General features: G+C 34.5%; 1 protein-coding gene across 1 annotated transcript in view; it reads left to right on the forward strand.

Annotated features, from left to right (window-relative positions):
- Nucleotides 1-291: 291 nt before the first annotated feature.
- Nucleotides 292-23,141, forward strand: part of LOC109532934 (insulin-like growth factor-binding protein complex acid labile subunit) — a 48,530-nt gene continuing 25,680 nt past the window's right edge. The window contains exon 1 of the mRNA XM_048661660.1: nucleotides 292-502. The gene's annotated coding sequence lies outside the window, so the exon portion shown is untranslated. The remainder of the gene's footprint in view (nucleotides 503-23,141) is intronic.

The following is a 23,141-nucleotide window of genomic DNA, read 5'->3' on the forward strand; positions in this document are numbered from 1 at the left end:
AGAGCAAGTCTCCTGTGGGAAAACAAAGGCCGATCTTGACTAATACAATAATGAGGAATGAGACCGGTCTCGAGAGGAATTGCAGGAATGGTGTAATTGAGGTTAGCCGCGTACAGGGCTGCTCGTTCTAGCTGTAATTAATCAGTAGACAGATGCGTGAGGGCGCGCGCTCTCGACTCTCCTCTATCCTTGTGACGTCTGCTAGCTCTAAAGTTTGCTTTCCGGGGGTAAGTGCATTGGTTCTTCTGCTTCTGGCGCTTTCCGATGAAACTTCACTAACACCGCGACGTCGGTCCACGTCGTGCCGTTTATTCCTGCTACTCTCTGCGTCCAATTCACGCTCTCCATTCGCGTTCTGGCTCCGTTCCATACCGCACTCTTGAGCGACGCGTCTGGAAAATAACGTAACTCGCGTATTTCCAACTTGGTTATGTGTCGTGATGCACTTGAACTTTCATTGCCGTCTGGAAAACCTGGCTATGTAAACATTTTAAAGTCTCAGGTAAACAGAACTTTCGTTTCTTTTTCTCACATTGGCTCCGATTTATTTTCGTTTTGAAAAGCGTATAAATGGCATGGAACGCTTTTAGCCAGAATTTCACGCTGACGGATGCTTGTCTCTGGATCAGTTTAAAATTCTTCTCTCTGGACAAATGTTGAAATTCGGCATGTTTCCAACAAAGCACTAACATCCATTTCACAAAGCACTCGCATACCATTTCACGGAGAAGTTTCATGATTAATTGAATATTGCGCTATTTTAAAATACTCTCTGTTGAAATTATTTTTCTTTCAAGAACCGACATCTTAATTGTTTAATGGTCAAAATAAACTGAAACTTCTTTAAACCCGAAACACGTGCATTGAAATTAGACAGTTTTCTTGCAGAATCGCGTACGAATAGCAATCGAGTGAATTGAAATTTTAATCAGAGCCGCTAATTTCTCCCAGTGTAAGTAGAACATTCTTCATTTGAACCAGATTCGAAAAATTCGGCAACCAAAAATAAGAGCAGATTTTTTTAAATTATTCACATAAAACACTGTTTCACTCTTTCGAGGGATATATGGAGATAATTGGCTTCAATTTTAAATCGGAAAAAAACTATTCTATATGCACTTTAGTCAATTTCCATAAATAGAGCTATCCAGTGGAAGCATGTCACCATGGCTTAGTTTGCTCAGTTGATGTGTTTGTGTGTTTTCTCTTTTTTACTCTGTTTGAATTGATGTCACAAATGCACATTATTCAAGCATATCTGTGCAGTCGGGCAATTTATAATTAATAGCAGCTACTATTTAGAGGGATGGAATCAATTCAATTTTTTTTTTCATAAATTGAGTAGTTTAAAATTAACTCACAAACCATGTGAATACTGGTAATCCTATTAAAATGGACCATAGTTAATATTCACATTTCAGATTGACGGACTGTGGGGGCAGACATAAAAATATGTACTTGAATCGGAAAATACTGTTGGTTTGACATTTCGAAAATTAATCTCTCTCTCCATAAGGGTGCAAAAGATTATAAATTTAAACCAATTTTAACATCCATAATATGTTTTGAATAAACCCAAATCCAAATTAATCATAATAAAACACATATGGCGGTCTATCTATTTGCTGTTTAATTATGCATAAACAGATAAAGTTCACAATTATTACTGTTTAGATTTTCTATTTAATGAAATGTTAATTATCCAAATCTAATGTCTGTATTAATATTTATTACTTTATTGAATTATTGAGGCCGTCACGTCAAAATATGTCACTTCTAAAATTTCAACAATGTGTTAATTTCGTTTTCCCTTCCCAGATTTAATTTCGACGTCGAGCTTTATTGAATGATAACTAATATGATTTGAGGAAAATATAGAGCAATCATTTAACCGAGTAAATATAATATAAACACCATATAGTAACGGTTCTTTCATTTTTGGTAACCGTAGGAAAAGCCAACATTTCTCAGGAAACTTTTGAAGTATATAAAGAATTATAAAACATTCAACACAATAAGATTAAGCTATAACTCGCGCACCATACACCATAAGATCTTAATTAAATCGGAGCAAATAATTCCCCGTCTCGTATATTAGGTCATTATGTTTAGGCCTTTTACTACTGTACTAAAGGGCAGCTAAATATACACTAACACATAATACTCAACCCACATGAGAGTAGTAAATAATCAGATTGGACAAATTCACTCAGCAATAAAATCTCCAATATCCGTTAAACTGGAATCTTTATATGCGGTTAAAAATTTGTTTAAATTTAAATCAACAGATCTACATATATGTATATACTTACTTAATTTTCATATTAGTTAGTTTTGTGACTGAAAAAGTTTTCCTTTTTGAGATCTATTTTTTAACATAATCTGTCTCAAAACCGGCCATGAAACTTGCGAGGCTAAAAGATACTGAGTGTAATTAATATTCATTGTCCCTAGTAATAAATATCAAACCAAACTTCTTAGGCAACATTTTATGAAAGAGAGGCGAATTTTGAGTTAAATTTCGCAGAGATAAGAGCAGCCTGTGCTACCTTCGCAGCCCGAAGGCGCGTTTAGAGTTTTGTCAATAAAAGGTGCTTGATAACAATCGGAGGAAAGCAGGAAGAAAGATGGCCCCAAATTTAATTGCTAATATATCTCTCGGAAGTTTGCGGCGCTGCTTTGAAGACAAGTTAACAAAATGGTACAAATATTTTTTTCGTCGCGTCAGAAACGTTAAAAGTTCAGTTATTGCAGGTGATTTACGGGTGCAGTTTTAGTATTCCCGAGAGAAAACTCATAGAATTACTTACAGTGCACTGTATTTTTGAGCAATTTATCTTGGCCTATAAATCGTTGCACTTCGTGCCATGATAAGGGAATGTTAGCAACTAGTTTTCTAACCTGCTTTAATACAATTCGCTACAGTTTTATCTGAAACTTCTACTTGGGAGCCTTGTACACACATTTTGAAGTGTAAAATTCTGTCTTAAGTGTGCCATAACTTTTTATTTACATTCCTCTCTCTAATCCCGGTGAATTTTTGATTAAATTTGGTCGACCAGGTTGAAACTTTGCCCCATCATTGCAACGGCATTATTATGCCGGGCCAAGAAACATAATCATCAAGCGGAAAATATGCCTATATATCTCATTAAGGTGGCTTTAGGAAAAATTAATTTGATTTTAGCCATAGCAGGATTAAATCTTTGACGTTTCTGAATGCAGCAAATCGGTACTAGGCCACATAAATTCTAATTTTAAAGTTTCCCCTGTTCATTTAGTTCTAATAAACCCAAACAGCATCGAGTTATAAGTACAAGGCATCCAAATGCTCATTTAGGGGTCGAGTTCAAATCGGAGATATATTAGTTCAATTTAATTCTTAATTGCTTTTGGGGTTTAAACTATTTTCAAAGTTTTCTGGTATTTGGCTGATGAGTTTGAATTATTTCCCATTGATGCTATTTGGGGGAGAAAACTCACATATAAATTTTAAATTTGTATATAACGAAAATCCTGTGAAAGCATTTTAATGAAAATTATCATATTAAAACAAATAGTAGATGAATAAAAATGCATGTTTGCTTTTTGGGAAAATTCTGTAAAATTTTAACAGAAAAGGCCTTGAAAATATTTTGCAAAAACATACAAAACGATGTTTGTGTTAAAGCTTCATGAACTGGATGAGAATTACCTTGGTTTAGGGTATTATTAGCCATTTAATGTAATGACCTATCATAAAACCTAAACTTATTCCGAGTCTTTACGATGATTCTCAAGGAAACGTCTGTAAATTACCCGGAAAATTGTCCTTTTTGCATAATACATGACAAGACAAATGTCCTCGATTATAAAAATGAATCCAGCTGAAAATGTCGAAAACTTATCATTAGAGAATATCGTTGGTTTATTTATGTTGCAATAAGTTTCAGGGTTCACTTTTCAGTCACAAGTCAGAAAACGTATAGTTTTATCACATTAACATAAAAGTTACCGAATTCAAAGCCTCATAACCGAAATACAATAAAAACATACACAGCTTTACATAAAACAGTCTAACCGAGCTTAACGGAAGAACTAGTTATTTTCGTTTGCATAGTATAGAATTTCCTAGATGCTTTGCAAATCTCCAACCACAGTCATTTAAATAATCCTGACATAAAACTACGGTATTGCTTTCATATTTTGTTTTAAAGTGCTCTAGTTTTGAAGCGCGTTCAAAGCTATAAAACATAATTGTTACCATTTGAAATGAGGAAAGTCGACTTAAGAGTTTGGACTAGTTTTTAAGACGCAGAGAGCTCATTTAATGTGAGACATCAACTGAAAGGAGTGATTTTGTTGTTTTTCCAGAATTGACAAATTTGTCTCATTGGAAAAATTGTTTTCGGTGTCTAGGAATATCCTTCCTCCACTATATATGAACAGTGAGAGAACTTTTGACTCGGGATAATGGCCGCTAGAAAGAGACGATAGGGAATATAATAAAATGTAGAGCAAGCTAGAAAGTAGGTAAACCTTGTCAATGGAGACAGCGCATTTAATATCATTTGGAGCTGGCAAGACGAACGATGGCGGTAGCTTTAATTGCTAATATATCTTCCGAAAGTTTGCGGCGCTCCGAGGACAATGTTAAACCTGTTACCAATAAATCCGTGCTTGTCAAGTACTAATTAGTGGTTTAATACTATCCTCTCGTGACGCTCGGCCAGTATATTTCCAGTTCGCATTGGAGGAAGATGAGGGGATTACATTTGAATTTTAAGTAATGAGGGTCTAGTTACAGCTGGGACCAGAGCATCGATTAAAATTACTTTTCCTTCTCTATCAACAGCTTCTGGATTCTTATTTTTCCCTAAGACCTGAGCAGGTGTATTTAATGAAAATAGAGCTTCCAAAGTATCGTTGATCATTGCAGAATCTGGAAATATGGAACACATAAATCGTCAATAAAATGCCGCTGTTTTGTAACTTGTTACAAAATATAGATGAATGGTAGACAAGACTGTAATTCCAGGTCAATGCATATAGTGCACTGCACGTACTGGCGAACAGCATTATTGCACTCATAAATTCGGGTGTTCAAATATTTAACATTTTACTCCACCCCTCTCCGGCAATAAAATCTCGCTCGATCTATGATGTTGAAATATTTAAAACAATGCCCAAATGTTTCCCATAACCATAGCATTTTCCACATGTATTCCGTAAAAAATTATCATTCTTTCTCCATAGCAATGGAACAAACTTGATATATAAATAATGTATACAAATTGCTTCCGGAATGGTCAGTTTTCGAACGTACTCTAGCTTGGTTTATTATGTACACAAGTTAGGAAAACCGTTGGACGTAAAAATAAACAGTGCATATTTGGATTCCAATATTGCTTTAAAGCACTTAAAACTGCCTGTTTTTTAAATTTCGCTGCTGGTAAAAATATACAGTTTAACCGTACAAATTTGCATTTGGCTTTAGAATGCTGAATATAATTATGTTGCTTGATACTGAATGCTATCGTTCTCAGATGGTATTTACATTTTGTTGTCAGATTTTTTTCGGAAAAAAATATATGATGATTACTTGCTAGGGTAGGTCACCTAAATATAGCTTAATGTAACCATGTGATGACAAAACCTCTTATCCTCTCTTCCTCTTTTTAGTGTTTCTGGTGTTCAAATGGTCTCTAGACTTAAACGACCTCTTCCATTTTATATATTTTTTCGGCAACAGAACATAATCCATTACACATATAATGTATTATTTACTGGACATAAAAAAACATTATCAGTGAAGTTGGAAAAGTTAATCGAAAGTCCTGCTGAAATTCGCAGTTAACTTTCTAGGATAACTCCTAGCTCGTTGATAAGAGGTCTCCTGCGGGATGAAGTCGAAATGTAATGGAGAAGAATCCGTTGGGGTTACCCAGTTTCTTTGAACACGTATTATTTAAATCTGCAAAAGACCCGGTTGAAATAAAGGATTAATGAGGATAAGAATCAGCAAAATTCAGTATGTGAATGAATGTGAAAGGGCGACCTCGAGAAAAATGTAGGGAAGGCTGAGAATGAATAGACAACTAATCAAATTGTCGCTCAATTTGCTTGGAGTTTTTTGGAAAAAAGCTGGAACCGGTCAATTTTTATTTGTAAAGGATTTTTAATAGCAAACATATTTATACTGTGTGGTACAAGAATAGGTTACGATCATCAACCTATATTTTTTAATGGAAGCTTTTTATTTCAATTTTGAATTCTCATTTAACCTGAATCATGCTTAGATTTCAAAATTGAAATCAAATGTAGGTGCTTCCATAGAAAAAACTGAGTAGATGGTCCTGACTTGTTTTTGGACCCCCCTGTACAAATAAATTTGGCCTAAAAGAAATCATTAACAAATAAAAATCGACCGGTTCAGATTTTTCGAAAAAGCATTCGGTTGAATTTTAAATGAATTTATACATTCCTCTTGGGACTCACGGTCTAAAGGTGTGGAAGAAAGCACATTAATTTGCTTATCTTATTTATATAATTCGGAGCATAATGAAGGAAAAGAATGAGATAGAGGCTGAAGTAATTCGAGCCATAAGTATGTATTTTTATTAGTGGGAGCCGAGACAGCATAATAATTGAAGCTGCGCTATCGTTAAAAGGGCAGCTATAAAATCAAAAAAGAAGGGAAACAAGAAAACCAAATTAAAAGAAAACCACTAAAAACGCAATTTTATTACCAAGTGAGATAAGAGAACGCAAACAGAGAAATTTCCGTTTATTCATTTCGTTGTGGGGAGAGATCGGCGAGACAAGATGCATCAGCGAACAACGAGGGGTGTGTCTTACTCTGGGGGATAGTTAATCAATTTGTAAGCCTTATTTATATGATACTTGTCCACCCTTCTGATACAGAAGATGGTGGGAGCATGCATAAACATACGAAGCGTTAGCAGATTATGCGGAAACATGGCTTTGCCATGTAAAATGAAAGTGACAAATATTTGTCCTCTTCCCTCTACTGCTTATAAATTTTGTAGTTATGGTTTTTATGCCCTCTTATGAATTAATGTGCCCGTTTCTTGGAGGTTCTATGCTCGGAATCTGGCAAGCAATCTATCTTACATTTTTTTAGGGGATGAGATTCTACGCGCGCCTTCTATCTGGATGAAAGACTTATTGCTTCTAAGGGACAAGCCCTTATAATATTTATGTTGCAACTATTTTCGATATATTTTATATGCCGGATAATTGTTTTTCGGACGCACACGCAAAAGAAGCGATTAGACCAATGCGCATTATTACTTCGCGGCCAAGCACAAATATCGCACATGCTCAGCATCTCAAATGAAATTATATATATTTCAGATAAGGATTGTGATCCAATTCCCATTTAATGTACTAAAAAGCGTAAAACTCATTTGTCCCAATTTTTATTTAACCATCGTATTCTGTTAGATTTAGTTAATTAGAATGTTTATTTCAAACCTGAAAATGGATTGTTTTGATTTGTGTTATTGACTTTGTGGTTGGCAAAAAAATGAGATTATTCATCTGGGGATAACATATACAGTTTCACGGATTTTATTTCCATTCTTGCAGAGCGTATTTCGGAGTACATATTTACCACCAATGATGATCAAATAAAGTAATTAAAAGCTTTTACTTAAATGCGTCCTATTTGTCGGTTGAAAATTCCTGCCTGTCGCACGGCACATTTCGAGGTAGTCTTTTGAAAGATTGCGTTATTAAACTGGAGGGATGTTTCCACTTTCTAATATGCATTTCCGGAGTATTGTTGAGCTTAATACCTGATTGGAACTGGCATTTGGTGGATTTGCTAAATTGTTCACTCGGGGTGATGAACAAGCATTCAAGAAGCAGATATGCAAAGAAGTTCATGGACTTATTAAACTGGTAGATATGTGATTAGGATTTTCGCATCGATCGTATAGATTAAAAAGCTAACGCCAAATTCATTGTAGGGAGTATAACAGTAATTCAAAATACGCGCTAACTGCGCTGTTAATTTAGAACATTTTCCGCTTTCGCTTCCCTAAAACGAAGTAATCAAGGGAATTGTCCATTTTTGTTATTAAAATATTTGTGTATAGAGTTAGTGTTGCAGCAGCTAATCCTTATCCTATTTAATTATGAATGCGTTGTTTGAACAGTTAAATGCTAGTTTAGAAGGCACTTCATGCCCTGAGTATTGTGTCCAGTTACCCAATGGCATGAAACAATTACTAACGAAATAATATTTTTTTTACCAATTAGTGTGAACATTTGATGAGAAATCACAGTAATTCATTCACGTGAACAAGCTTGATGATAATGGTGTATTAAATAAATATTAATGGCATTATTTACTGCAAACAGCGGAGTGATGTACATTTTTTAATAACATTTGTTTTCGATATTTAATATTCTGGTAAAAGCTTAAATTGCATCGAATGGTAAAGAGCAGTTTAAATAAATTTGGCATCCCCTTGCAGCGCGAAACTAATCGTTTTCGCTTAAATTGACAATAAAATAAATACCCGAGTTCATTAATTAGTGCCCATTTAGAGACGAGGCCACGGTTCGTTATCAGTCAAGGCCCCTCGGAAACTAATTGTGTCTTTAATTTGCCAAACTGGGTATTTGAAGGAATTAAAGGTAATACAGGCTCGCTCTTTTTCTTCCGAAATATTTCATTTTTCATGCCTTTGTTGATTGTTCGGCCTTCTGTGGCATTACGGCAGTATCAAAACGCACCGCATTTGCTTTTGTGTCGGTTTAATCAAAGTTTAAAGCTTACCTTGATAAAATGATTCGCGACAAAATCAAAATCTCCTGCCTAAGCAGTTTGGCACACCAAAGGTTAATTTGCTATAATTGGTTACTGTTTATTCAGAATGTATGCGGTGCCTTCGTGACTTCACCGCGCCTTGTATTTAAATTAGGCTTTATCAGAAGCTGTTGTTTTAATTATGTTGCTAGTGCATATCATTTAAATGCAAGTTGACACCGCTCGTGGAAGCAAACGCATTATCATACCACTAAGGCTTAAGCATACAGGAAAACTCCCTTGTGTTCACTTGGGAGCTTTATTTCAATGGAGTCTTAAATGTTTCTCAATATACACCACACTTCTTGCCATTCACTGTGTTGTTTTTAAGAGTTTTCTAAGCTTTAAAAATGTCAAAGTATCTTGAGTTTTTCAAAGTCCATTCGTCTCACTTTCACAAAAAAACTGGTTTTAGATCTGATAGGTCTTACTAGAGCGATTTAAATCTTATGGTGAATCCTGAGCATATGAGCCGTTTTCTTTAAAAGTGGTGCACGTGGATTTATTTTATATGGAGATATTAAAGATTTAAATTTGAATAATCAGACGATATGGACGTACGAGCCCTAACAACTATATGTTAGGCCGACGCACACAATTCTGATTGAATAATCATAATGTTTAGTTTTAGTACACTTTTTTTTGGAGTTGACAAATAGGGTCTCATACAACTTCCCTATCACACGGTAAGCTGTTAGAGCATTACTTTTTCAATTCTCTTTCTTTCATTCGAAACTACTTTCGTTAAAAAAATCATCACAAATAAATATTCGGACCTGTATTTGATTGGTCGGGAAAATCGATAAAAAATCGATGATTTTTCTGCTAATAAACTAAGTGTGTTTARATTAATATCTGTCAGTTTGAGWTGGATAAGTTTCATTSTTTCAGATAAAAGCATGAGAAAAAAACGCGTGGTGTTGCAGCAGATAAAAACTTACGGTAAATTATAATTTCTCAATAGAGTAAAGGCAAATCAATCCAGAAAATTTCAAATGATCTAAATATTGTTCATTGTGTTAAGGAAGCAACTTTAAATGTATCGTGGGAATGCAGTAGACCATAGCTGCATAAATCTGGTTACAGTTTTTATACAGAAGGTTTATTATAAAATAAAAGTATTTTTAYMTGCTTTGGGKTTAGGCAAAGGAAARGYCACTATTTAYAGCTATCCAAAAGCAAAAACGTTTGAATTGGGGWAAATCTAAAATATCCTGGACAACKGAGATGCGGARYAACCTTATTTTCAGGGAGGAAWCAAAATTTGACRTACGCGTAGGTGATTTTCGTGGTGAAAAMAGTGATTTGAAAAAAATCAGAGGTATTTCATRAAGACTRTCTAAAGCGTACMGTMAAATTTCCCCAAGGGGTTATATGGGGATGTATGAGTCGTAAACGCATTGGCAAATATGAGTTTGTTGATGGAMYTYTAAATGTAGAAAACCACCAACAAATTTTATCAAGAAATTTAATTGCARCTACGSAACAWCATTTTGGAATTAAAAATTGCATATTTCGACAAGATGGTGCGCTTTTTCACACAGCTAATCCGACCAAAAAGTGGTTTGTAGATCATAATTTCAAAGTTTTTGCGTGTCTCTCAAGTAGTCCGGACTTGAATGTTATAGAAACTTTATGGCATCAAATGAAGAAATCATGGCACAACGATCCTCAGCGAATAGTTCCGGGATTAAAGGCAAATAAATACAACTGAAATTTGAAATTCGCTCACCGAATATTGCCAGACTCTAGTGGGTTCAAAGACAAAAGGTATAACAGCGGGTGAAAGCCGAAAGGTGATGTTACTTCTCAGTTTGTACATAAAGTAAGTTTGTTAAATTTTTGTTAATTTGCTACAGGGAAAAATCGGAAGAAAAAAACATTTTCCATTGTCAGCCTTTATGCTGCGTAGAAGGATAATTAATTAATTTTTCAGTGGAAGAAACAAGAAAAAAATGTAAAGTTAATGAAAATGGTTTATGTTTTACCCATTGAACATCGTCCGAACATATAGTTGTTAGGGCCCGTATGGTATTACACAAGTTTTGTAATTTCTAAAGATTAGTTTGTTTTAACTTTATACTGTGACCTTTTTTTAAATTGTCATTAACAAAAATGTATACTTTTAATGCACTCAAAAGGACTTACACCACTTTCAAAGTAAACCAACTCAACTCTGAGCAAAAATGTAGAAGTAGCTGTGATAGTGGAACGAAAATGGTCCGCATTTAATCTTCAGCATTGGTCATTTGTAGTGTTTCCATTTTAACGAGGAAACCTATTGCCTTTGTTCTTCTGAATAGCGTATGTAAATTTAGACCAGTAGTAGACTGCAAATAGTATTTCTGCTAAGTAGCAAAGCGATTTCCTAGACTATTAAAGCTACATGTGTTGTCCAAAGAGATAACGACACCAGGAACAACGATGAGTGCCCCCATTTGTTGTCGCCCATTAAAAAGACCGGATTAGTTTATGACGTGTAAGAAACTGCGGTTTAGTGCGAAATAGCTTTTTTATTACATTTATGGCGGCAACTTTCGGGAGATAGTGACAGTGCAAAAATAGGGTTTTATATTTCCTGTGCGCTGTAAAACTCGAATTAAAGGATTAATGGAGGGTTCTTACGTAGTCGCAAACTATAAAATAAACGATAATTATGAAAGATTTATTTGCCACCTACTATTAAAATGGAGGACATAAAACATTCTGAACCAGTTAAAGTGGATACTGGTTCATATTAAATTTTGATTTATCCCAGTATTAATTTTCATCCCGCCAGAAATCAGTTTGAGTTTATTTCCCTGTTTAGAAACAACCTCTAATAATCCACCGTCGATTATTAATACCTGACTGCAATCCAACATTTCCCCATAAAATTCTTGGTATAAAGTGAAAATATTCTATATAAAATATATCGAAAATACGCCTGAGCCCAAGATTTTATCGGTTGTCATAGTAGAACTGGAGAGATACCAATCATAAGACCCGCATAAAAAGGGAATTTGCGTTGGCTTTAGAAAAGTGCCAGTCGAAGCATTTGCCATTTAAGGAGTGAGCAAAATGTATAGCTGCAATTTTATCTATATCGAAGAAATAGAGAAACGATTTATTGTTGCTGTTAGTATGCCAAGATCTACTTTTAAACTAATTGCCATATTATCAGTTTTCATGTGTCATTGTGTTTAAGGGCTAAAAGTGATTAAGCCAGGATATCGTGCTTGAATCCATTACAAACATGCAAATTTGATGAGCGCACTGTGCCATGTATTAGATAAAAAAGATACATACATTCAACAAAGTGTCTGCCTGATAAACATCGAGATTAAGCACTTTTCACATTGGTCCAAGAAGCAGAAAGAGCACAAAAACGCGTAAGTAATTTGCGAGGAATAAAGGAACTGATTTAGTAGCAATTTCTCTAAACCATGCTTTCTGATTTTACGACATTTTCAATAACTGGGGTTGTCGACGTAGTAAATCGAAAGCAATAAGAAAAATTGCGTTTTCCCTGTTCCTCCATCCCGGAAAATATGGAAGCAGGTTCTTTGCTTTGTTTCTCTCAACTCGTCATGTGGCAGCCGATAAAATCTGAAGCTAACACGTTTACAGATAACTTCCAGTATATATGGCTTATTCTGATTTATGTATTTGATTCAGTTTATGAATCGTACCACTACTACGCATTTCAGTTTATTGGGAATTATTGTATCGATGCATTTCCTACTGATGTAAAATAACTTACCAATTATTTGCACCACTGAATAAATGATTGTTTAACTAATGTACTCTCAAAATGTATTAATTATGTTAATTGGCTCTTGACCACTTACAGTCGAAAATGTCATTATATTCAATTAATTTCCTAGTACCTTACCACTTGGTATGTTTAGCTTTACGCTGGAATAATCCATTTAGCTAAACCTAAATGACACTTTAGAGTGCGAAAAACTGTTCCAGGATTTCACAATTAAAGAGCAAGTATTCAGTATATGAATATGCTGTTCCGTGGAATATTCTACTGGAGAATCACGAAAATATGTTTCTGACACTTTGACACAAGGCAAGCGTTTCCAGCTGGATAAATCTATGAAATTTAATTTCAACTCTCAACCCTTATATCAAAGTATTAAATAACATAGATCCCATCCCCCTCCAAGTCTGAATGAGCATTAGGCCTAAATGTATTTTTAATACATGGCGTTGATGTTTTGGAAAGTTGGATGTATTCCCAAACCGTTTCCATATGACGAGAGTGTTTTTCGTTAATTAATTCGAAAAGTTTCCTGCTTAGAACTTCAGAACATTGACATTTTTCAGATTACGCTTTGCGGTCTTTTTCTCACTAGACTCCAGAGGATTGCTAAATGTGCTCAAAAGCGATCGTGTATGAATGTTCTAAAGTTGGTGAGGTTGAGAAAACGAAAAAAGGGACATTTAAATTCAGCAGTTTTTTTTGGAATATTAGAACGGTTTATACTTAGCGAAAATTTAATTATACACTTCAGAATATTTAAGCGAGTTATTTGGGGCAATTTTTCTACTGCCTGTCAATCTTTTTATGGTAATTGGATTCCCAAACATCAGTCGAATAATCCTGTGGTGTTTTGGGCTTTGGAAAATTATTAATTCTGTCAGCTACAGGCGCCTATTTGAAGTAAATTATTAAACCAGTGAAATCTTTCCTGCTAAGGTTTCACCGAATTTATGCACATACATTACTGATTTGAAAGACCGAAGAACCGATATTGGATCTATCGATTCGTTGCATTTCAATAATGTTTTGTTATGCCACATCAGAACTATCGGCGATAAAGTGGAAGCATATTATTCCCTTTAGAGACTACAATTTCAATCGATTTCACTGCACAAAAGCCTTTCGAAAACGATTCGTTCGTTTGGTTAAGAATTCAATTTAATAAAGAAATTACCCGTTTATGCATAATTATTGAATAGTTTTGGAAAAAATCGATTAAGATTATTCAAGGGACGGAAAAAGTGATTTAGTGGCAATATCTTTAAACCCTGCTCGGCTGGTTTCTTTGTCGGGGTTGCTGAGTAGTAAATCGAACGTTCGAACGACAGTATTTTCCCTATTCTTTCATTTCTCTAAAGATATGGTTGTATACTTCCAGCAAGAAGGAACTCAAAGCCCCTTTCGTGAATGCTACGCTTTTTGTTTCCCTCAATGGGCGGTATGACAGACCGATAAAATCTCGAACCGACACACGCTTGCAAATAGACTAGAGAGAAAAAATCTGATCTCATTATTTGTAAATGATTTTGTAATGCAAAGAATAGATGAAAAATGTATCTATCCAAAAGATTTATTTTGGAATCGAGTGGAGGGAAAAAGGTTTTCTTTGTTTGTTTGCTTGCAACCTGCCCACGGCATTTTTCCTCATTTGTCGCTAATTCATTACATTTATTATCGCAATGAAATATTCACAATGGGGCTGCCAATGGAGTGGCCTGCTATTTTATTAAATGGAAATTGTCTATTTGTATTATGGGACATAATAAATCATCACACTACAAAACAGCGACAAACACAATTATTATTGACATTTCGATTAATATTTAATTAATTTATTAATACGGTTAAATACTTATCGATTGCCATCAAGAACTGCAATGACTATATCAAAATGGGAGTCATGTAATTCATTCAAGTAGAAGTAAGCAACGGAAATTCTTTAAACATTTTAACTAGTTTATGATATGGAACTTGTATAGACCTGAATTACTAATTGAGCTTTACTTTTCAATCAAAGTGGCAGAATTTGTGTTTCTTAAGTTTTATTCGAAACTTTTGCGCTCGATCGGGGAATAATTAATTAAATATGCAAACAGCATCACACGTAATCATCATACAGTTCAAAGTCAGAACTTGTGTTTCAATTGTGGCAACATATACAAACAAAACACTTCTGACATTGTGCTCATCAGTACTCCATTCGTCTATTGACTAGAATGGTGTGACTAAGGACGTTCCACAAACGGAATTATCCTTTATAGCATTGGCAAATCCACATCCGGTTTAGCCACTAGTCAGAGGGAGAGTCGTTAATTCTGCAAACAGCCCTACAGAAAACTGCTTTCCATTTTCCATTAATGTTAAAGTTGTGGGGACCAACGCGCACTGATACGGCCGTTGGGTGTGTCTTAAAGCACATAAATTTTATTGTAGCACCGATAAATAATTACGTAGGGAAAAATTCGGGTTTTATGGAAATCTTGAGCAATGGTGATATAAAAACATTGCTCGCTTCAACGATATATTACAGTAAGCAGGTTTTTTGAACTGTTATTGCCTCTTTTTCGGAAGAGATGGATGGATCAACCTCGTTCCACTGAAAGATCAATTCACTTCTCACGCTACGCCAAAATACCGGATTGAAACTGAAAGCGAATGAGACAAGATTTGAAGTTGTGTTAGGAATGAAAATTTTAATCTTATATCGTATCCTGGTGGCAAGGTAAAGGTACTCAACGATCCTATTTCCTTTATGAGTTTGCTTAGGTTAAACGACAGCTTGTCCCATTGCAAGTTCCTGCATTATTCCCACCGTCCCGAAATTCTCTTAGTATAAAATTACGAATAAACGACTATTGGCCTTTACACAACTATATATGTATACGGTAAATTGCCCCATATACATACAATTCCTTCTTACCAAACTTCTTCCGCGATTTGCATTTATTTCAACTTTTCGCCTCAACTTCGTTGTTCTCGCTTTCCGGGTTTCCTGTCTTGGCTCTAGAACAATGAAATGCGCAAGAGAAACATGAAAAAGGAAAAGTCTCCTCATGGATATTATTTTGCTACATGAAAAGCATTCTATACAGTTTCAGACACGATTCAAGAGATATAAGGTTATATTTTCACGATTTTCCCGTTCCAAATTAAAACAAAGGCCGCTGAGTAACATTTTTAATTAATTGTTTGAAAAATGCGCAACTTTTGCGTCGTTTTTTCGAACTTAATTTCTACACAAATTCAGAAATTAGATGCATTTGTGTCAGATCGTACTTGCCAGAACGTAAGTTTTATGTATCCTTACTTTCTTTCCTTGCTTCCCAAGCAAGCAAATTGCAATGATAAATAAAATCTCAATATTCCTTTCAGAAGCAAATTAAATGTATTCTCTGTTTCGTATCAAATGCATTTACATGCAACAAATGAACCATCAGCAGTTTCACATAGTAAGGAAATTCTTAATTCCGTTTCCCCGTAGGAATAATACTGAAAGTTGCTCTGCACAAACCTTCATTTAACCTAAACAAAGTCATAAAGGAAATAAGATTATTCCCTTTCTCATCTAGTCCAAGTTTTCCTAAGCGTTCTAATTCGAAATCTAGTCTACATTTAAGTGTTTTCTGCTGTAACGTTTTTATATTTTTACTAAAGTTTATTAAAAGTCCGATTAAATATGCTGTTTTGGCAGCTATGGAGAGTGATATTAAAAATATATTTGAAAAATAAACATGCAGCTAAGCAAATAACTTTTAATTAACTATATGGTTTATACGATAGACTATAGATTGATTGAACTGCTAAACAATATGTATTGAATTTGAACGTATAACACGTTCTACAGATGTGTTTTAATAAATTGATAATTTGCTAAAACTTAACAATTATCAAACGAAAATCAAATTATGAATAGCTTCGCAGCTAATATAAATCAGTAGTAGTTGAAAATATCAGATTGCAAGCTTTAGACCGTTTTTGGCATGAAAAGCTCTAGAATAATTTTGGCAATAGCAGCGACTGAAGAATCCTTAATTGTTCTTGTTTAATTCAATTATGAAATGAGAGATCGAAGACTTTTCATCAAAACAATGAGAGTCAAAATTCAATGTTAAGTCTTAATGGGGTTATTCAGTGAAGTGAAAATTAGCTTCGTCAATATCTCTTTGAGAGTAGATTTTTTCATCACTAATGTATGTTTGAGTTGGCAATTTGAAGCCGGCTAGTAATCAGGTTTATTATTATTACAAAATACATTTAGAGAATTAACAAAAGTTGTTTACTAGAAAGTCGATAATCAGGTTATTAAATAAAATTGTTACTTTTCCTTGGTAGACTGACAGCTAAAGGGGGCATAAGGACGAAATTACGTAATGGGAAAAAAGTTTAGACAGTAAAACTCAAGAAACTGCTCATAAAATATTAATGACTGTAATATTGGTTTGCCCAAGACAACGATTTGTTAATATCACATTTTCTGGAACTTGACGACCATTTAGCGGCATTCGTTTCTTTAGTTCCGATTTTCATAAAAACTCCGAATCGCGAAAACAGAGTAGCGTCTAACGTCGTTTTTTAGGAGAAACTTCTCCCTGATATAAACTTTGATAAATCAAAACTTTTAGACGCGAAAATTGATACGATCCCTATACTTTCCTTATATTTTAGATATAATCGAAATTGATATCACTTTTTAATATTTGAAAGAAAAATCACCTCTAGCTATATGTATCGCTTTAGATGTTTGTCAATCTTATTTTTAAACTTTAAAAAAGTTTCCAAGGTACTTAATGTAAAGTTTTAAAACTCAATATCAAAGTGCAAACAATTGTTCAGTTTATTACATTTCCTTTCGCGTCACAGCAAGTATGTTACGTCTAGAAAGTGAACTAATTTTACTGAATAGAAGTCTAATACAATTGTATACATAAATAAAAATCAACACCAGGCAATCAATGTGTGCTAAAAATTATACATGTCATTAGAACAGCCCTAGTGATCCTTTCTAAGCAGATGTAACTTTTAACTTTCCTGATCAATTGCAATACGTGCAAAATTCTCAATAAAAAATATAAATAAATCTTGAAATAGTACAAATAAATGTGAAGGGAAGTCATATTGAGCAAACATCGGTTTACCGCGTTGTAGTGCTTTTGCGGAAAACATTTATGCACTTGTCATTTTATAGGGCAACTCAATTTATTACCTAGTGCATATACCCTTAACATGAGTAGGACAATTTACGAGGATCATAAAGTCGCTTTTATATCCGAATTTAAAGGTATTTATATTTATATGTGGAAAATAATCGTGTCTCGGCTATTAGAAGCCGAAGGAAAAAGTTAATGCTGACATCCATGGTTGCTCGAATTTTCTATCGGATTTTTTCAATACGTCTTCACTCACTAAACGAGAAAGAGAAGCTTTTCGACTTGATAAGATTTTAATTATAAGCTGTATTCAAATATTCGCAGTCAAAGAATTAACTTTTCATGTGAAACATTATAAACATTTTCCGTTATGAAAAATGACTACAATATGCTTTAATCCCCTTAAAACGAGATGCAATTAATATTAAAGGTGAATTTTATTATCTTGTTCCCGAAAGTCATTTATTAACTCTTTTCTTCACAAATTCTGCTGCTGGGTCATTTTCACCGGAAAATTTTAATTACGGTTAGTACAAGCGCCGAATTTTTAAGCAGTTATTTAGAGGAAGCTTAATAAATAAAAAAAACGTGTTTTTATTCCAATTACTAATTCTAAAATAATTGTTTCAAATTAAATCAATTCAACCGGGATAAAGTAGACCAAACAAACCAGGTATTTTTATTTTCCCATCGCCATGATCTAATTATAGCGCCAGCTTCCAGGACGTAAGTCGATAAATGGTACTTAAATTGAGTATTTATATGCTTCTTCGTTCCCCAAATTAATAAGCATGCTGTCGTTTTATTTTAACATTGGTAGCAATTAACTGAAGCCTACAAATAGAAGACGTAATGTCAAGTAAAAACGTTCTTTTAATCCACGGAAATATTCTACAACTAGGGTTTCTCAAAATTCAAAAGTCCTATGGCGTAAGAATGTTTTAATGGTGAGTTTTGGCTTTATTTTGTTGGTATGAAGACCCTGTTTGACTCACTAATAATTTTTTATGGCTTTCCGGCAGCCTGTACCATCAATTCTAAACAAGCAAAAATCAAATTTTGATGAAATTCAACAAAAACTATTTTGGATATTTAGAACGCTTTAATTGAATTGTTTAATGAGTACAATTACGTTTTTCGATTTTATGTGCGTAATAGTCACAATATAAAATTTGTAAATCAACCAATAGCAGTAGCCCCGGCAAGGTGAATTACGTCTCTTAAGTCTATTTTGATTTAGCAACATTTAAATCAATTGATAGTTTTGATCTGGTTTAATTGTTGCCTTTAAACTTTTAGTACGAAGTAGGTTTGTATATCTACAGCGTGAACTGGACATGGCGAGAAACTCAGTTCAGGCACAATTTTCCACAATTTTGTGCAGTTCTGATCAAACAAAATTACATTTGCTGATGATGACGGATGCGCTGAATTTGTGTTTGTATAAGGGTGGGGTAAAATGTCGATTTCCGTAAAAAAAAGTCTCTCAAACAGCCTTTAATGTTAAGCCATTTTCATCAGAGAAAAGCGCGGAATGCTACGAGCTTTTAAAGAAACACGAAAGACTCATCATTTCCGAAATAATACACATTTTCTGTCAATTTTGAGTCCTTTTTGAGAAACCGTGATCTTTAACCGACAATATCTTCCGTATTATGTTCGCAAGTATATATATTTATTGAAGAGCTTCCTAGCTGGCAAACAGTCTATTAATCCCAAAAACCGCAGCTGTAAAATTTAGATTTTTGATTGAAAATTTTATAGGAGGTCGATTTCAGCAAAAAAAGTGTCACTCAAAACTCCATAAAATTTTCATCAAAATTGGATCCGCCCCTCGTCGACGTATGATACTGAAATTTCGCTTTCTGGGTAAAAATTACTCGAACTCCCTCACTCATGTTGTTATGACTGAATCGAATTTGAAATTCTCTATCCAAGGATGCCAGAACTAATTCTGTGGTTCAAACGGGCTTGAGAAACTTCGAAAAAAACGCAGCGTCATGTTTGAGTCGATTTTCCAACAAAAAAAGCAAACAAATCTTAAACTTCTTGAACTCAAGACCTTTTTGAGAAAACTGCCTCTCACTTTCTGAAAAGGCCATTTAATTTTCTCTAGAATCATGTAAAAATGAGCGTTTTTGCTCATTTCGCTTCCGAGGAATGAGCAAGAAATGGTACAACATGAAATTTTAGCATAATCTTGCTTCTAAGGGTGTGATATTCAAATTTCACTTTCTGGGTCAACAGTACTCGAATTTCCTCACTCATGTTGTTCTGACTGAATCGAATTTTCAATTCTCTATCCAACAATAGCAATGTCATGTCATGACCAACCATCTCATCATTGTTGTCGAGGGGGCCATAACCCCCTTTGTGATGGTTTTATGTAGACTGACGATAGTTTTTCTGATTTAATAGACAACAATGGACTGAAATTCTTCTACATGACCCCCCTTCTGACTTGAAAGCTGGATCCGCCCCTAATCCAATAAGCTCAAAAACAGTGTTTTTCTTACTTATTGGCTGGAAAATATGCCCCTAGAAATTACCGTAATTAAAAAAGTCTACACGCACCTGGTGGCGAAGTCCATTTGATAAAGTTAACAACTCACGCGTCCCTCTATTTATAATACCCCTAAAATATTTCACATCGGCCCAACTTGATCACACCCTGCTCTGCTTCGTAATCGATCTTTGGTCAGGTAAATAAATATCCATAATTCTTCACAAAGGGAAAGCCCATTAATTAGATGTTCTCGGGTCCTTTTTATGGATAGTGCGGGAATGGACTTGGCAAATTGAAGTGATTTTCTGTATTAAGTCAAAGGTATGGACTAAAATTGTCTCATTAAAATCCGTTGTATTTACCTAACAAAAAGAAATCGTTGGAGGAGTGCTGACTGCATACAAATCCTTAACAAAAAGCATATCCCGTTGCAAAACCTCTTCGAGCGTAAAAATACCACCGAAACCCGTATATACTTCCGGCCCCTCGTTATCAAAGGTCCTTTATATCTCAGTTTTAAACCTTTAAAATTGTGCTTTCTTCTGTTTTTCTAACGACCCTAGCGCTGAGAAATCATGGGTTCCTTCCGCCAGTTAATAAGTTTTTTATTGATTCTCATGTCAAAGTAAATAGTGATATTTGGCTGAAGGAAAAAACGATCAAGACTCGAAGCGAATGGAAATTTCTCTTACACGTGACCTATCTAAAAAAGGAACAAATGGAAATGAGGTGGGATATGTGAGTATAGCCAATTGAATGATAATAGAGATTCTTTGCAATTTTTTGGAGTTATTGAAAATGCCGCGGAATCTTTCACTAAAACGACTTCACTCATAAATCCGAAATAAACCGTTGATTTTAACACGTTCAATTCAATAAATGGAAATGCTGCTGGAACATTTTAATTGCGTAAAGCATTTCCAGTCGAGCCTTTTTAACCCTTAAGCCGTTATATTTGATTTCGACATTGCAAATAGCGCCGGCTGTCCAGTATTATAACGTTTTAAACTGCTGCTGTTTTTTAATTTTCTTTTTCATTCACTAAATTAATATTAAGGTGCCATGATTAATATCAAACGCAATATAGAACAAACGTCGATATCCGAGTTCTGTAAGATATTAATCTTTATTAAGTGTGATGTTAACGTAAACACCAAACTCACTTTCATTTATGCGGCATTTTAATTATGAAAGTCACAAATGTATGTACAACTGTTCTTTACCCCTCTTTTCTTGCCATCGCTGACTTAAAGAGTTACAGAAGACAGGGCATAAATAAACTCATTCATAATTCTTGTTTTCCTTTTGTACATGTTTTGTGAACCAAATTTAAATCTGACTTAGTCTTTGATGGCAAATTGGATAAATGGAAAGTATTGTGGAAACTTTACTTTACTTTATATCCCAGATTCTTGACAATTAAATTACTTCGGAAATATTCTATTATTGTATAGTCGAACTTTGTTTTACTAGAAGGCCTGTATTGCCACAAAAGATGTTATTTTGTCTACTTATTTATTCAGTGTAAATATATAAAAATTTATATATTTAGAACCCCACAAGCGCATAAAGGATCAGCTGCACATACAATTTGTCAAAAGAACACATACCAGATGAGTAAGTGTAAAGCATAAATAAAACTGTTTCATATCCAAATAATTTCAGCCCTCTGGTTCCTTAATTTATTGGCTAGTAAATGTGTCCTGTACGGTAGGCCGGTAATTCATTACTTTCAGGATAGCGAAGTCTAGTTTTATGTCTCACCTAAGAATGAACTATTTTTGCTCAGCTTCCACAGTATAAATAAATTAAGACAGCGATCAATTCCCACAATAGGATTTAGTTAATTGGAATAGTAATAGGTAAATAGAAGCTTCCGTTTAATGAACCAGATGTAAAAGCCTGGCGATCCAAACTTCGCTTCAAATTTAAATTCCTTCAAGGCTTTTAAGAAAACCTTTGGAAAATCGAATTTTCGTCGCTCTAAAGTAAATAATATCGCATTCGAGACACCGTTTGTTATTTTAAATACGTTTACAGTCGAGTGGCTTTGTCTGCTTGTCACTCCAAATTAAGGGGTGTATCCAAATGTCACATGCACAGTAAATGTTCTCTTAAACTACTATGATCTATTCTGCCATTCCATTCGTTCGGTCTGTAATTTTCGCCTGATAACGTGTCTACGACTAGCCAGACAATGTCTAATATTAATTTCTGTCAACTTGCAGCGATTTGGTTACAAAAACTTACCGATATTTAGGTTTGCACTACACTCAACCACACCTCTTGCTTGTTGGGCATGGAAAAAAGAAATGTAAAGGCATTGATTTGGAATTCTGAAGATTTTTTTGCACCCTATTGTTATTGTCCCGGACGTTGGTTCCCCTTTGTCATTATCTCATGAGCGAATTGTTATCCTTTACTAGCTCGATTTTGCAATTAGCTTTTACATATAGATAACAGGCGCAGGCCGGCGCTTCCTTCCGATGTAGAATTACTCGATAATTTATTATGCTTGGGAAATGTAATATTTGCGAGATGGCAAATTCATCCCTCGCTGTTATGGATCAAAGTAGTCTTATTAAAATACGTTTCTATAACTCTTCGATAGTTTGGGGAAACTCTAAGACATGTTTTTTGCTATCCATGGTTCGAAAACCGTCCATAATATTTCCAAAAATAATCAATATTCCATCTGTATTCTCATATCAGAAGCGTATTGGGCCCTTAGCAAACAATTCAAGTGTCTTTAAACAGATATTTCCAATCTTTAATATGAAAGATCGTCTTTCTAATACTTATAAATACTTTAGCTCTACAATGGAAATGTAGGTCACCCATTTAATCGAGCAAACAAACTGAAGTCAGAAAGTCCGTATTGCTATTCAATAAATTTTGGTAAAATAGCGGCGTTTT

The sequence above is a fragment of the Dendroctonus ponderosae genome, unplaced genomic scaffold (genome assembly GCF_020466585.1).
Source record: "Dendroctonus ponderosae isolate FM_Combo_2020 unplaced genomic scaffold, Dpon_F_20191213v2 Dpon_F_20191213_1, whole genome shotgun sequence".
Taxonomy (NCBI): Eukaryota; Metazoa; Arthropoda; class Insecta; order Coleoptera; family Curculionidae; genus Dendroctonus; species Dendroctonus ponderosae.